Source organism: Necator americanus, chromosome II (genome assembly GCF_031761385.1).
Source record: "Necator americanus strain Aroian chromosome II, whole genome shotgun sequence".
Classification (NCBI taxonomy): Eukaryota; Metazoa; Nematoda; class Chromadorea; order Rhabditida; family Ancylostomatidae; genus Necator; species Necator americanus.
Genome location: NC_087372.1, coordinates 38,181,549 through 38,197,500, shown reverse-complemented (window position 1 = coordinate 38,197,500; position 15,952 = coordinate 38,181,549).

Sequence of the window (15,952 nt, the reverse complement as noted above, 5' to 3'; positions counted from 1 at the left end):
AGGATCTCTACTCACATGTTTTATTGATAGAGCATGTTCCCTATATTCTTCGCACACCACTCGATGTCCACCAGCTGAATTTTCTTCAAATTAAAAAAAAGCAACGCTTCCCGCGAATTGTGCTTTGTTGGCGCAATGGTCGACATAGATGGAGCACAAACAAATTAGATAGTCCACACTTTAGCAAAATGACATGCAATGATTTTTAGAGAAAAATGATGACCACTGAAGATTAATATAGTTACAGGAAGGTCTAATGCGATTTAAAGGCATCACCACACGAATCTGAGGTGGTGCAGATTTCAGGTGGAGTATTCGTATACGGGATGGAAGACTACCGAGAGGAGGGTGATTCCGTCCATTTCTTCCTAATTGCCGTAAAAAACGGCCCGGAAGACGCGGCGCGCGCGCAGGACTGGCGCGCTCCAGTCAAACTCCTCGTAGAAAAAAGTGCGCCAGAACGCCCGAAGCCGTATCTTCCGGGCCGTTTTTTTACGACAATTAGGAAGAAATGAACGGAATCACCCTCCTCTCCATAATCTACGATCCCGTATACGAATACTCCACCTGAAGTCCGTACAACCTCAGATTCGTGAAGTGATGCCTTTAATGCTAGTCACGCCATCTTTTGTAAATCCTTCAAAACTTATTTCTGCGCCAGTATTTAGGTCTATTGAGATGTTTTTTTTTTACTTTTTTCAAAAAGATATTTAAAATATGAAGCATTTTTCAGCTCTTCTCATCTTATCACGGAAAAATTAGGAGTTTTCAGAGCTTTTCCGGCTCACTTCTATTCTATGTAGTATGACATAGATGTCGTTGAAGATGAGGTGCAGCAAAAATTTCTCGGCAACTTCAAGCTGCTGGCTCCGGTCGCATAACTGATTCCATTTGATGAGATTCGTTCAAAAGTACTGCCACGTGAAACAACGTGAATGAACGTAACACAGTAGTCATGAAAGGTCACTTTTTACTCTGTACTTATGTGTTATTTGATATTTTTCTTTTTTTTTCATCGGCTGTCAAGTTCACTAGGGGTTCTTCCTCATTGTGTTCATGACAATCCATTGACATATGTCAAAATCCTAAACTGAAAGGTCAAAGAAATAAGAATTTTTGAAATGAGGGGATATGCGAAGAAATTCTGTATCTGAAACAAAAGAGTTTTATGGAAATCACGCATTTCCACGTTTCTACTAACGTTTCAGGTTTTTTCAGAGCAGAAAAACTTTACCTTATAATTAAATTTGTTCCTAGAGTTCTATCGAAGTTTTTCGGTCAGAGCTTCGGCCCATCATTTTCGGATCCAAGGTAGCGCTTAAGATTTTTCAGTAGCACCGTTTATTGGGTCCCATATTGAGTTTTAGAACGTACAATCAGCTCTATATTATATTACATTGGACATTTTTCAAGTCTAATGGGTTTTTCTTCAATCCTACATTGAATTATATAGGAGAACTTTGAAAAAAATGCGCATGAAGTCCAGAAGAAGCGAGATACATAGAAGAGAATGGGAGAAAATGAAAGAGAGAATATTTTAAGCTTAATTTTAAATTTTCTAAGCTTCAATTTGGTCTTAATTTTAAGAATAAAAAAGTACAGAATATTGCATAATTTATGAAATGAGCCAATATTTTCTATTCTGTGTCTCTGCGCTAAGTTCTATTTTCTTCTAGTTTCTGTGTAACTCTGTGTGGTTGGGGTCTTCACCGAATTCACTACGGGTTTGTCCCACAACGTCTTCTGATTTTCTTATACTGAATCTTAAAATCTTAAAATCTGAATATTGGCTTCTTCCATAAATTATGCAATATTCGGTACTTTTTTATTCTTAAAATTAAGATAAATCGAAACTTAGAGAATTTAAAATTAAGCTTAAAATATTCTCTCTTTTATTTTCTCCCATTCTCTTATATGTATCTGTTTCTCTGGGCTATGTTCTTCTTCGTTTGGTTTCTCATCAGTGAATTCACTCCGGGTTTGTCCCACAACGTCTTCTGATTTTCTTATACTGAATCTTGAATATATAGAGATTAAAAATCAATGAAGATCAGCATGATTACGGTCGTTCCCAGGAATCAGTCAACTAGAACTCTTACACTGCGTTTCCACTGTTTATTGCTTGGTTGAACACATAAGTTTAAATCCATAAGTATCCATATTCCCACGAATTCCAAGCGTCTATGAATTGTCGCTGTCGGTGAGCTTGTTGTGTGTCACCTGACACTCAGTCGTGAAAATTTAATGATTCCAAGCGCTACTTATAAAAAAATACCACTGTTGTATGCTCTTGTTGGTTCGGATCATTAGCGAACATTTCTTCAAAGCAGCAGGTGTGTAGTTTTTGAAAAAATATTTAATTTGTTACTGTAAATACGATACAGTCCTTCGTGAACGGACACGGAATCACTTGAAAAAAGAAATTCCGATTCCGAATGAATTAGAATGGATATAACGTGGCCAAAGAACCGTTCACATATTGCACCTATTTGGTTTTATCTCAAAAAAATGTCATTCAAATTTCCTCCATAATTAAAGAACGAGAAAATAAGGGTGATCTCATCTCAAACAGTAATATTCGAGAACAAATATTTGAATAAATGGGTTTTCTAAAAATATTTATTCACTCAAATAACCAAGTATTTTAATTGTATTGAATATTGTATTTATTCAAATCATGATCAAAAAATTCAATTTTTTTCGAATATTAGTGGTTGTTATCTGTTATTATCCTTATTATCCTTATTATTTATCCTTATTAGTGGTTGAGATGAACTGGGCTTAAAGCATCACCCCACGAATCTGGAGTGGTGCGGGTTCCAGGTGTGCTATGCCTATACGGGGTCGTAGATTATGGGGAGGACGGCGATTCCATCCATTGCTTCCTAATTTCCGTAAAAAACGGCCCTGAAGATACGGCTTCGAGCGTTCCGGCGCGCTATTTTCTACAAGGAGTTCGATTGGAGCGCGCCAGTCGTGTGCACGCGCCGCATCTTCCGGGCAGTTTTTTTCCGGGAAAAAATGGACGGAATCACCCCCCTCTCCATAGTCTCCCATAACGTATACAAATACTCCACCTTAAATCCGTACCACCTCAGATTCGTGGGGTGATGTCTTTAATCAAAATTTCTTCTTTTGAGTAATTCCATGTTCGTTCACAAGGAACTGTATCCTGCTCACAGTAACAAATTGATGTATTTTTTAAAACTACACGCCTGCTGCTTTGAAGAAAGGTCCGCTGATGATTCGAACCAGCAAGAGCATACAATACATTCGTATTTTTTATAAGTAGCGCTTGGAATCATTAAATTTTCATGACTGAGTGTCAGGTGACACATAACAAGCTCACCGACAGCGACAATTCATAGACGCTTGGAATTCGTGGGAATATGGATGCTTATGGATTTAAGCATATGTGTTCAACCAAGCAATAAACAGTGGAAACGCAGTGTAAGAATTCTAGTTGACTGATTCCTGGGAACGACCGTAATCATGCTGATCTTCATTGATTTTTAATCTCTATATATTCAGGATTCAGTATAAGAAAATCAGAAGACGTTGTGGGACAAACCAGGAGTGAATTCAGTGATGAGAAACCAAACGAAGAAGAACATAGCCCAGAGAAACAGATACATATAAGAGAATGGGAGAAAATAAAAGAGAGAATATTTTAAGCTTAATTTTAAATTCTCTAAGTTTCGATTTATCTTAATTTTAAGAATAAAAAAGTACCGAATATTGCATAATTTATGGAAGAAGCCAATATTTTCTATTCTGTGTGTGCTAAGTTCCATTTTCTTCTGGTTTCTGTGTAACTTTCAGTGGTTCTACAATAGTTATCAGCGAATTCACTTTGGGTTTGTCAGAAGACGTTGGAAAATATTGGCTCCTTCCATAAATTATACAATATTCTGTACTTCCTTTATTTTTCTTGAAAGAAAAAACCTCTTAAACGGAAGCTGAAAAAAAGGAACTGCGCAATTCCGACAGAGCTGTTTCCTTCTTTCATTTACAGAATTTCCTCGAAATTCCCCTCAACCGCTCAAAATTTTTATTTCTTCGACCTTTCAGTGCAGAATGTTGACATATGTCGATAGATTGTCATGAACACAATAAGGAAAAAAAATCCTGCTGAACTTGACAGCTGTTGGAAAAAAAATGAAAAGTATCAAATAACACATCAATAGAGAGTAACAAGTGATCTTTTACGATTATTCTGTTAGTTTCATTTATGTGACGTCACGTATTACGAATAAATCTGATTAAATAAAATTAGGTATGCGACTGGAACCAGCAGCGCAAAATTATCCAGAAATTTTAGCTATGCGCACCTTCTACGACATCTCTGTCGTAAAAGAACAGAGCTGAGCTGGAAGAACTTTGAAAGTTTTAGTTTTTTTCCTAGTTCTTTTTTTTCTAGTTTTTTTTCTGCATGAGCTAGAAAGGGTTGTAGAATGCTTGAAATTTTAGATATTTTTCACAAAAAGCATCTCAAAAGACTCAAATATTCCAGATGTAAGGAAAATTTTAGCCACAATATTTAAGGCGGACCTCCTTCACAAATAGTGAAGACAATTAAACTAATGATGGGGTTTTTCAACGGCACGATGACAAAAAACGTTGAATTCCTAGCATTTATGATGAAGGTTTTCTTTTTTCAGGATGAATTATGCATTATAATGTGAGCAAATTTGCACGAGGTTTTGCAGCGCCTTCGAGAGCCTGAAAATCTTACGCTTGAAAGGTTGAACGTCTATTAAAGGGGTTGTCTTATGGAAAACTTGAAAAAACCCGTTTTAACTTATTAAATACTAAGTTTAAAAAAATTTAAAAAATCAGGCAATTTTCAAAAAAAAAGCCATATGTCCCGATCTAATCAATCTACATATTTCCTTTTGTTTCTGTGATTCTACGGCAAATACAAGGAGAGAACAATCGCATTGGGAAAAAAATTCGAGTAAATTGGAGAGTTACTTCGGAAGAAAACCATGAAATTGTAGACATCAATCCACGGAAAAAACGAATAAAGGAAAATTTTGAAAAATAAAGAAAGGGCCCAAAGTTGATCTACTTCTTGGTTCCATCTTCTCTGGGCATCATCAAATTTTTGGATCTCCTCACTGAAAGGCATCGACCAATAAGTAGGTAAACAAAGATTGATCCATAAAGGTAAATAGAAAGAGAAATATTAATTTTGAGAAATATTAATCTATTAGAGCCAGGGGTAGAGAAATAAACAGCTAAAACAAAACAATTCTATTTAAAAAAAAACGCAGAAATTTTAGAGTAGATTACGAAAGGAAAATCTAGAGAATAAATTCTAGTTAATGCACTATTTTTAATATTACTAAAAATGAAATAGAGTAATCAACAGTGGGCAATTACAGCCTTTCATTAAAATGCTATTTATGATTTACAAGAGCACAAATTCGTCCACGTAGGTAATTACACTCAAGAAATTTGAAATTACCAAAAAAAAGTGAATCAAACTACCTTTGTACAAAAAAATGTCCATGCATTAATGTCGTTGCGAAGATTTTGAATAGCTTAGACTCGAATTTGAACTATTATTTCTATTTTGAGTCTGAGCTTTTCACGAAGATTCTGAATAGTTTACATTCAAAATAAAAATAAACTCAAAAAAAGCTGGCTGGAACGCATCGCCAATATAGATATACTCAAAATATTATGTATATTACTTTTATTATTGATAATATTTTGTTTGCTGCATTAAACAGGGTATTACAACTAGCTTATCTGGATTTCAAAGAAACGGAAGAGTTATTTGTGTATACCGTACAGTTTAAAAGTATAAGAGGTGGAGGGAATCCCTAGGATTTTCTTTTGTTCACGAATAGGAAGATAAATAGCTTCATTTAGGTGCCGGAAAGATTCGGGTGGTAGTTTTTGACCAGAAGGATCTTCTGCGGTTGTGATTTATTGATATGATATGGGTGTAACCTAGAATGATTTATCCTGGCTCAGGTTTTAGCCTCTCCTTCATTTTTCGGGGAGCAGATGATCCCAACGAGATCCTTTGCACTAATGCTAAGCCCGTCGCGATCGGTTGATCTCATAAATAAATCAACGTGGATATCAACGGGAGGTATGGAGGTAAAAGGTTTGATAACCAGAAATAATGAGGTGCTGGTTAAGGGAAAGTGACCCCACAGGAGGACCGCTCAGCTCCATTTGGTCTCTTGTCGCCGATCAGCCGCTGTTGTTGTCGAATAGCACTCGTCGGTGCCCGCCCCCTCCCGCAACTCTGAGAAGAACGTAAAGACTCCGCCCACTTTTCACACCATCCAATCACGTGCCGGCTTACCGACGACGGTAATAAATACAGCAGCCGTACAAATTTGTCAAATTCTTTAAAATAATCGTTTCTTATCGGAAGCTAGGTGTAGAGTTTACCACCTCACTTTTTGAGTACTGTGTTATTTATAGTCTTTTATTCTATCTAACTGAAATCTAAAAATAGTACTATAGATATACTGTAGTCGTATTTAAAGAGAAAAAAGAAAGATTGTGACAGACAGAAAAAAGGATCCGTTCTTTACAATATTCGTCGTCACAACGCTTCGTTTCACAGCCAGATTGACCCTATCATCACGATCCACGACCTCACCGTTGAAGCACAAAGAGTCTGACGTTGATCATTCGAATGACGACGACGAGTTCACTTCAATTCAGAATCGATGGAGATTTAAAATCGCGTGCCTGGCCTACGTATAATGACTCGGGGAGCGTAACCGATGTATCAAATCCGTGTTTCTGTCCTCTCAAATGAATCTGGTACCAATTCGTCGATCCCGGAGGCAAGAAAGGCTTGGTTGGCCCTAAGCGTCAACCGTACAATCGCGGCAGAACCTCTTGTTAACTGCGTTACACTCGTCCGACGACATATCAACGTTATGTCAATCTTTTCCAGGAGGCGTCAGCGTGGATTTGGTTCGGTCAGTGCCGAGAGCTACTTCCGATGTACAAAGAGATCAGCGCAAAACGATACTGAGATTCTTATATCATCGTAGAGGAAATACTACGATAATAAGGAAAAAACGAGAAAAGAAAAGAAGAAAAAAACGACTTCAAAGAAACGGTGCAGCTTAAGAAAGTGAAATGTTCATTTATGTATGTACTAACAAAAGTAGGATCCGGCAACGCAACGAAACTGCGCGTCGTTTCGACGTCGACTTTTTTGAATCCCTTTACGACAGTCATCAGAAGATGCTTTTCAGTTGAAATCACCAGCAGTAAAAGAAGAAGTGGCGGCGGCGCGCCACATACGTGTGTCGCATAAAACACAGGACCATTTTACGGATGAAAAACTTGTGAACGAGCGTCGAAATGCGATAGTGCTACATTTGAAGTGTAGGCAAGTGAAAAACCGGTACACGAAATGTGCAGTTTTAGTTTTACAAAGGAGAAAAAGATGTCCTCTGAGGATCCGTTAAACTTCACCAACTTGCATTGAGAATCTACGCCATAGTTGACGGCAACGAAAATATAATATGTAGCCCGATTCCGTGTCAGATTTTCCAATTTTCTATCGTTATTGATGCAGACTTGTGGAGTTATTCGCAGAGTTCCTTCCAGAAAAAAAAGTGCTCCTTGATCAGAGACATTTAAAAATGCTGTGTGAAAGATGGTTCGATCGGCGTTGACGCCAACATTCAAGTGGTGACTCTTGGGAACGACTTCTTTTTATCTCTGATCCTGATCCCTTTGGTCTTAAGCCGAAGTGATTCCTGTGTTCTTCATCATTCTAGCGCTTGAACTTGAAGGATTCTTCCTCAGGATTAGTGTCCGTTTTAGTTCTCCCCTCAATCGATTCTCATTAAAATACCTAGTGCTGGGCGAACCGTTGAAGAAGTTAAAGGGGCACTTTAATAGCTATGGTTCCATGGAAGATTCGAAAAAAAGCAACCAGTCTCCTCACTGAATTACTCAGCGCTTAGAGGATGATTCCACTTCGATTCCGTCTCATTTCGTGCCACGATGGCTTCCACTGGAGCTCAAAAGTGCCCATCTCAAACGCCTTAAGAAGTGCCACCTAATGAGTCACATGACATCTACAAAAAAAACCTTCCCTAACTGCACCTAGTGCGATTTATTTTATTTTTAACCTTCTGCACTAGTTCCCGGAATAATATTTTCAATGGATTATAAATTAATTAATCTCAAATCAATTAGTCAATTAATTCAATCTATAGTGCGAAGTTGCAGTCATGAGCCTGTTTAAGTTAGTTCAAATTTTGATTTTATTTCTACTATGAAAATTAGCCGACGATTCCATAGGGGAAACGGGACTCCCATTGTGTGTTCGGGTCAAGGAGCATCCAGATGGACTCACAGGCTCTAAACTCTCCACACCGTAACACATAACTCATTAGAACTCCGAAATAGAAGTATGTAGAGGTTACTATACTATCGTTCGAGTCCGAGATCATAATCAAAACACTAGAGGCATTTTGGATTACTGCCAAAAGTTCAGAACAGGAAGCATGAGTACACTGCGATCACGAACTAGCCCGAGGTCTGTGCGGGTTTTAATCTACGGGGCGGGCGGGTGAGCACTATATAAAAAACCCATGTGACTTGTGGTTGTGGTATGTTCTTTGACATTCGGTGGAAGAAACGAAATGGAATTATTTTGCCCACGCTGGAATGTTCTTGAATGAACTATTCCCATATCAAAATCTATGCGGGTTTTGATCTCACGGGGCGGACCATCAGGTCCACAAAAAACCCTTGTGACACTCGTAGTTGTGGTACGTAAATGGTCTGTTCCGTTACCAAAGCCAGCAAATGAGGTAAGCACTAGCCGATGTGTTGTTGTTTGTGTTTACCTACCGTTTGGATGCTTTCTGTATGGTGATGAGACGCGTTGAGAGGATAAATCACTAATGACTTTGATTTTTTTCCAGGCTCTGACGAAGGCGATAACGCCGAAACGTTAGCTGTTCATAAATATCAATACCAATCTTGGCCACAGCTCAAGCAAATCAATAAAATCTACGTATTTCCCGTGCGAAGATCCAAGGACAGTAGAACATCGGCAATTCTATAGGAATTCTGTTCGTTCTGTGCTAATTAATTGCCCTAAGGCTTCAACGGAAATATGATACACGCTGTACATGCTGTACGGAAAGAAATTCACCGCTGATAAGAATCCAAGATCCAAAATTTTTCCGAACCTGTGCAATTCGAGTTTTTGTGTCATAGACATATGCGGCCACAAATGGTTTTCATCAATCGCTGTCACTCGGAAATGATTTCCTCTTATTTTTTTTCGGAAAATTTCCTTCTGCAGCAAATTTCCGTCAAGCCCCTAGGGGAACCTACTTAACACTGAGATTGAATTGAACTTGTGGAGTACTATTAGAATTTAAATCTGAACTAATAAGGACAAGTTTATAACTGCAACGTCGTGCTATAAATGCACTAAAAATATGATTTTGAGATTTTGTGCAAAAGAAAAATGAAAAAAAAGAAAAAATGAGAAAGAAGAAAATAAATTGCACTAAGTTCGAATATAAGAACGGAGGTTCTACAATACATCAAGTAGAAGGAAAAGATCAACTACATCTGGAATAAATCACATACGAATAAAAATATTTGGAGAATGACTGAAATCCTTACGTGATAACCCATTTCAATTTACAAAATAAATGACTAAGAAACAGAGAGGTACCTATATTTGCAACATATATTGTTTTGACGGAGCATTTGCATACATGAATAAATAGAAAACAAAAAAGCACTACAATTAGGTGCATTAAGACAGGTTTTTCTCGTAATAATTCTTGCGGAAGAAGTAACTATTGTTAGAGAAAACCACCATTTTCCCTGTGTTGTTGATCCCAACCACAAGCAGTAGTGATTGGTAAACAATAACAACAGCAGCAACGCAACAGCTAGAACTGAGTTTTTCCTAGAGTAAGGAAAAAATATACAGTTTTAATAAACACAATGAGTGAGTCTGGGCGAGTGTAGCGCAGTCGGTAAGAGGTTCTGCTGTCAGCAGAGAGTTGATCGGAGGTTTGAGTCCTCCGGTCAGGTGCTCAGCAAACTCTTCCTCTTTCCGGAGCCTATAAATTGGTGCCAGACTTGTGTGGGAGGAAAAAAAATTGACTTGACACATTGGCCAGCCCTCGCAAGTCATTGTATAGGCTAGTTAAACACTGCTGAACCACAAACGATCCTGAATTGAAGGGAACATAGTGGCGGATCCCAAGCGGATCCATTAACGCCAGGCATTTTATCCTTATTTTACTTACTTTAATGATTTGTCCGAGATGTGACTGGAAATATCCGGAGGAATTTGCAGGAAAATATGAGCTGAGATCTCTAGATTTTTGCAAGAGAGACTCGATAGCTCGGGGGAAAAAAAGCTGACGCGTCTGACATTTCTCAAATACTCGCCCACTCAAGACACATACATAGCTGGTTCAAGGGCCGACAGCGCACCAGGACAATTTCCCAACGGTGTGAAATGTTGAGGATATCGAGAAAAAAATTCTCTTACGTTGTTCTTATTTACCCACATAAGTCATTCGCCACACTACGATCCACATCCAGTTTCCGTTCAGAACCACGTTCCACAATAATATCTATCTAAGCAATAGGAAGGGTGCTAGGAACTCTTGGCATGGAAAAATTAGTCACAACTGATGCGGTGAGAAAAATAAAACAGTGTTTTTAGGAATAAATTATATTTTGAAAAAAATTCTCTACATCAATAGCAAAGAGATAGAAAAAAGAAAAAGAGATTTTAAAAAAAACCGCGTTTTTTCATGTGATGTGTTGAAAAATTATTATTTTTGTATTATTATTGCATTTTGAAAAATTTAAAGATTGAAAATTAAAACAGCACCTCATCAAGAAAATTCTCTTCAATGCTTTCACTAGGATTCATATTTTGATTTAAGCTAGGAAAATAAAAGCTGAGACTACGACACCAAATGCATCTTCGAGGGAACATTCTGAAATTTCACACACCGCTTAAAATTTTCTCAGGATCCAATAACTAGTACAGCGCATATTTCATCCACATCTGTGTACACCGTTGCTATTTTCTCACGCACTAACTGAAAGTGTACACGGGAAAATTTTTCACATTTCCTAGGTGATGGCGGCCTAGAGAGACCTGGAGGCAGAAGCTCCGATTCAAATGAATAGGATATTTTTAGGAGCGCTCAATATAAAGAAAAACGAGAAAATAGGCACCTATAAATAGGTTGTAAATTTAAAGAAAATACAAAATTGAACAGAATGAAAAATCCTTAAAGATCCACTTTTCTAGGCCTGCTTAAAGTCGATTTTCCTTCGCTACCTACTATCATACTTGTTAGACAAAATATTTCTGGACATAGAAATTACATCGAAAATCTAGAAAAATAGAGATTCCTATCAAATTTAAGGATTGGAACTTTGAAGGTTATTTGCTCTCGTGGATAGAAGGACAAGAAAATCGCTCAGTGCGCCGCCCGCTGAAGGCGGCAGATTAATCGTTTAATCCAGAACAAATACACATTTATAAGAGAAATCTATAATCCGCTTTATCCAAAGTACATTCAGAGAAAATTATTTCATCGAAATTTCTACGAACATGAAAATTTCACTGCGATTGAAAGCCGACGCGGAAAAAGTTTCAGTTAGTCAGAAAGGAGAATAAAATTGAATCAGGGAAAAGTGCGAACGAAAAGTTGCACCCTTTGGAAAATGATATTAGAACAGAAAAGCTAGGTGAGATACATACATACCTCGATTCGAAAGGATCATTTTTCTAAATGATGACGCCCTTTACATGTGTCCCACGGACGGATCTTTCCCGAAAAAACCAAAAAAAAGACGGAACCTCACTAGCTGTGTGTCTGCCAATCAAAATGTACAAGGCGTCTTTAAACAGGAGACGCTTCTTATAAACTAAACTGTGTTGGTTAGCAAAAAAAAAAAAAGAAATTCACTAAATATCAAAATTTTTACGAGGAAAAACAGCTGAGAATTTGATCTACTGAAGGTCCTAAAGCGTCCCTAAAAAATTCCAGAACAGAACAACTAATTTGGATTGGATTTCCTGTGGAACGTATGCGCATGAAGCACATCACATCCAACTGGTGTTCGTCGGCCGGCTTCACAGCCGTGGTGGGATCGTAAGAAGAAATTCTCGACAACGTCAATAATCCACTTGAACGACTTTATTCACAGCACTTCGAGGATATTTTCTCAGTACAACGAGCACACACATTTTTCATCACATTCCACTTCACAACAACGATTTACCTTCTCGGCTACCGTTTTTTTTCCCCCTTCTCGTCTAAGAAATAATTTGTCAGAAATTCATTGCCGTAGAAAACTGGAGCAATTCGAATCAAAATGGTGATCAGAAGTTGGGATTTAGGTCAATCTGCTAAATATAATAAATATATCTACAACACTAATCAATATATATGATTTTACCTCCCTTATTTGTTTATATTTATATTTTTATTTGTATATTATTTTTATACTGTATTATTATATTTATTATATTTATATTCTATGTCGTCAATTATTTATTACATTGATTTTATTATATTATATATTTTTATTTGTCTAGTAATTCGGTTAATTACACAAAAATGCTGGTGAGTGAAAAGGCAGAAGAAAAAAGATTTATCCGACAAATAGACTCATTTTCCTATATATTCAAACATTTTTCATTTCACTGATTTCATCATTTCCTGTTCTTTAGTTTTCATCTGTTAAAAAAAATCGAGCTGCTTGATTGCGAATAATTTTAGTATCTAAAAATGTAAGTTGAAAAAAAAAACAGAATGGAAGAAAGATAAAAATAGGAGATTATTTCAATCCAAGGAGCGCTTAGAGATTAACAATCCCCTGAACTTGATCCTTAAGAAGAAGACTGACTCTGTTTCGAATCAAAGGAGAAGGGAGGAAATTTTCTGGTTTTTTAAGGATTAGCGAGGAAAGGCAATCTGGAAAGTACACAGAATTGGCACCAATACAAGAGAACAGTTTTAAAAAAAGACGTTATGAGCAAAAGGTCCCATTCGTTCGTGGAGCAAAAACTCGCACTATTACGATGAAATCCAAGAAAATAAAAAGAAGAGATGGATCACAGGGGGAAAAATAACATTCCAACGCTAAGAATGAAAACAAACCCATTATTAAAGATGAATGGGTTTGAAACTAAGAAGCGTGGTAGTATCACAAACAAACGCGATATATGAGTTTCGTTCCTCGGCAAAAAAAAAAGTTTTAGAGAAAGAAAAAAGCGGAAAGAAATGTTATGGCGGCGACGAGTGTTGACATTAAAATCAATCATGAATCATAAAAATTCGAATAGTTATAATTCGATTTGAATTGCGTTCGAAAATAAATAGAAAATGTTTTTCTTTTCTTGATTCCCGATGTGAAAATTCTTATTCCGGGTAGCATAGACATATTATAGCGCCGATTTCTGCTGGGATAACGACACGGAGGGATTTATTTAACGGTCGTAATATACACCATATGTCGTTTGAATTGGGAAAAAAATAATAATGAATAAATTAGAGAAGTGGAACGGAGAGACTCCGTTCGCCGTATGGCTGATGATGATCCGAATTATCGATGAAAAACTAGGTTGGCTGCAAGCTGGCTGGCACAACTGCAGATTTTGTAGCGATCGCCTCCGAGCATCACCATCCATCATCGAAAATGACAGTTGTCGCCTGCAGAGATCTGCCAGAGAAAGCGGATTTGTCATTTATTCACCCTAAACGACTACCGTAACGAGAAGAGAAAATTGTTCAAGTGGAAGGGAAAATGGAATTTCATGAATAGAAATGAAAATGTACTTATCTTATTCCCTAGAATAAGTCATTTTACTCGGGAAATTTTTTTTCCAACCAGAAAAAATTCTCAGAGAAAAACCATTTAGTTCTTCCTTCTAATATGCTGTGAAGACGAAGAACGTGAAAAAAGAGCAGCAAGAGAGGATCGGTTGGGGAAAATCCCTTCTTCGAAAAGATTGATAGATGCGCTGCGTCAGCGCGGTTGAACATCATTGGCGACGACTATATGTATTTACGTATTTTAGTCACCATAAATAAATAATGTAAAAATATAAATAATTAATAATATAAAATATAAGTAATAATAATAATAACAATATATAAATAATTATGATATGAAAATAAAAATAAATAATAATAAATATTATAATAAAATTAAAATAATATAATAAAAAATACAAAAATTTAGCTTTCTATCCAACATATAACTCTTCGTTAATCTTCTCACTCTGTACTTTATACATTTTATTTATATTTATTTTTTAAGCATACTTTATGGTTTTGTTGGTTTTGTTCTTATTTCAAAAATGAAAAGAAAAAAGGATAATACTGAGAATCTAAACGGGATTTTTAAAATAAGCGGAACATTTTAAAGATTTCCCAACAATTCTTAATGTAGTTTACTAGAAACCACCAAAAATTAGTGAAGCTACTATGGATTCAATGGGACCACCAACACATCATTGGAACAAAGCTAAAGTGGTACTTATACGCTTTTAAGAATTTAACATATAGAAACGCCTTACGGCGCTAATGCACTTCAATCGTAAAGAACAAAAGCACTAAAGATGTGTGATGGATGAATGTGTACGGCTGAAGCTGCTCAAAGTCCAGAGCACTTCAGAGCACTTCACTCAAGCGTGAATAGGAAGGGGGTGACTAAAAATTCCAAAAAAAAAAGAATATTTTTTTCTGAAAAAGGAATACTCTGAATAAAGAACAACGCGCCCTATTAGTAGTAGATCCCCGGACTGCTACGTGGCTTAACCAACCGGAAATTTTCCATTGTTTTAATGAAAGATTTCCAGTTGGTTCGGCACACAACGTCCAGTGCCTTTAGCTGTTTCCATTTAGGGAATTAGCAGCGGTTTGTTCATTGCAGTTAATTTTAGAGGTACCCAGGAAAAAAACCCATCTAATTTTAGGCAATAAAATTCCAAAACCGGCAAATCATCTATGATGCATAACGTGAAAATTTCAATTTTGAAGGCTGAGTTTTTAATTTTGAAAACTTCGTGAGGATTTGGAATTGTAAATATTTGTAATTGTAATCTAAAAAATGTAAATGGAAAGGTGGGAAATTCTATAAAAGTGCTCGTTTTAACCAGTAACACGGAAACTGATGTAAAGAAAATTCTTGATAAGCTGGAAATTTGAGGAATGTACATAGGAGAAAGGAGATGTTGAAGCGAAGGACAAACTCGAATCTGAATTTTCGCAATTATCGGATTCGTTTTTCTCGGATTTTCCATCGTTTTTTCGACGTTTACTTTCGGATGTCTTCTAGTTGAAGAAATGTTCCAAATATCAATGAGCATGATATAATATATATAATGAAGTCTTTCGAAGTGAAATAGTAACCAAGATATGTAATGTACGTGGAGTTAGGATTTTTATCCATGTACTCTTGATGTTTACCCTAATAATTTTCCAGAGCTCACTAGAGTATTTGTTACGTAAAGTTATATTTCTTATCCTTAATAATAATAGTTAGGTGGTTACATAAGGTGAATAAGTAGAAAAATTGAGGAAAGCTACTAAGTTTGCTCACCTGAAGTTATATTTCGTCACATTAATATTAATAGCGATACAGTTAGGTAAAATACATAGTCCAGTAGTCAAAGGAGGAAAATTAGAGGATTTGTTTTCTTTCTTCCTTTCTTTCTTTCTTTCTAAAATTTGTTTTCTTTTAAATTTGTTGTATGATTCTAGAGAAGAAAAAACTATTTTCTCGAGAGTTTCCCTGGATTGGAAGTGATAATAAATAATAACTTTCTGTAATTTTCAGTAATTTTAATTATTATTAATTAATAATTATTGTAAGTAATTATCTATAATATTGACAAAATAATAATTAATAATAATTTTAATTAATACAACCTTCTTATAAT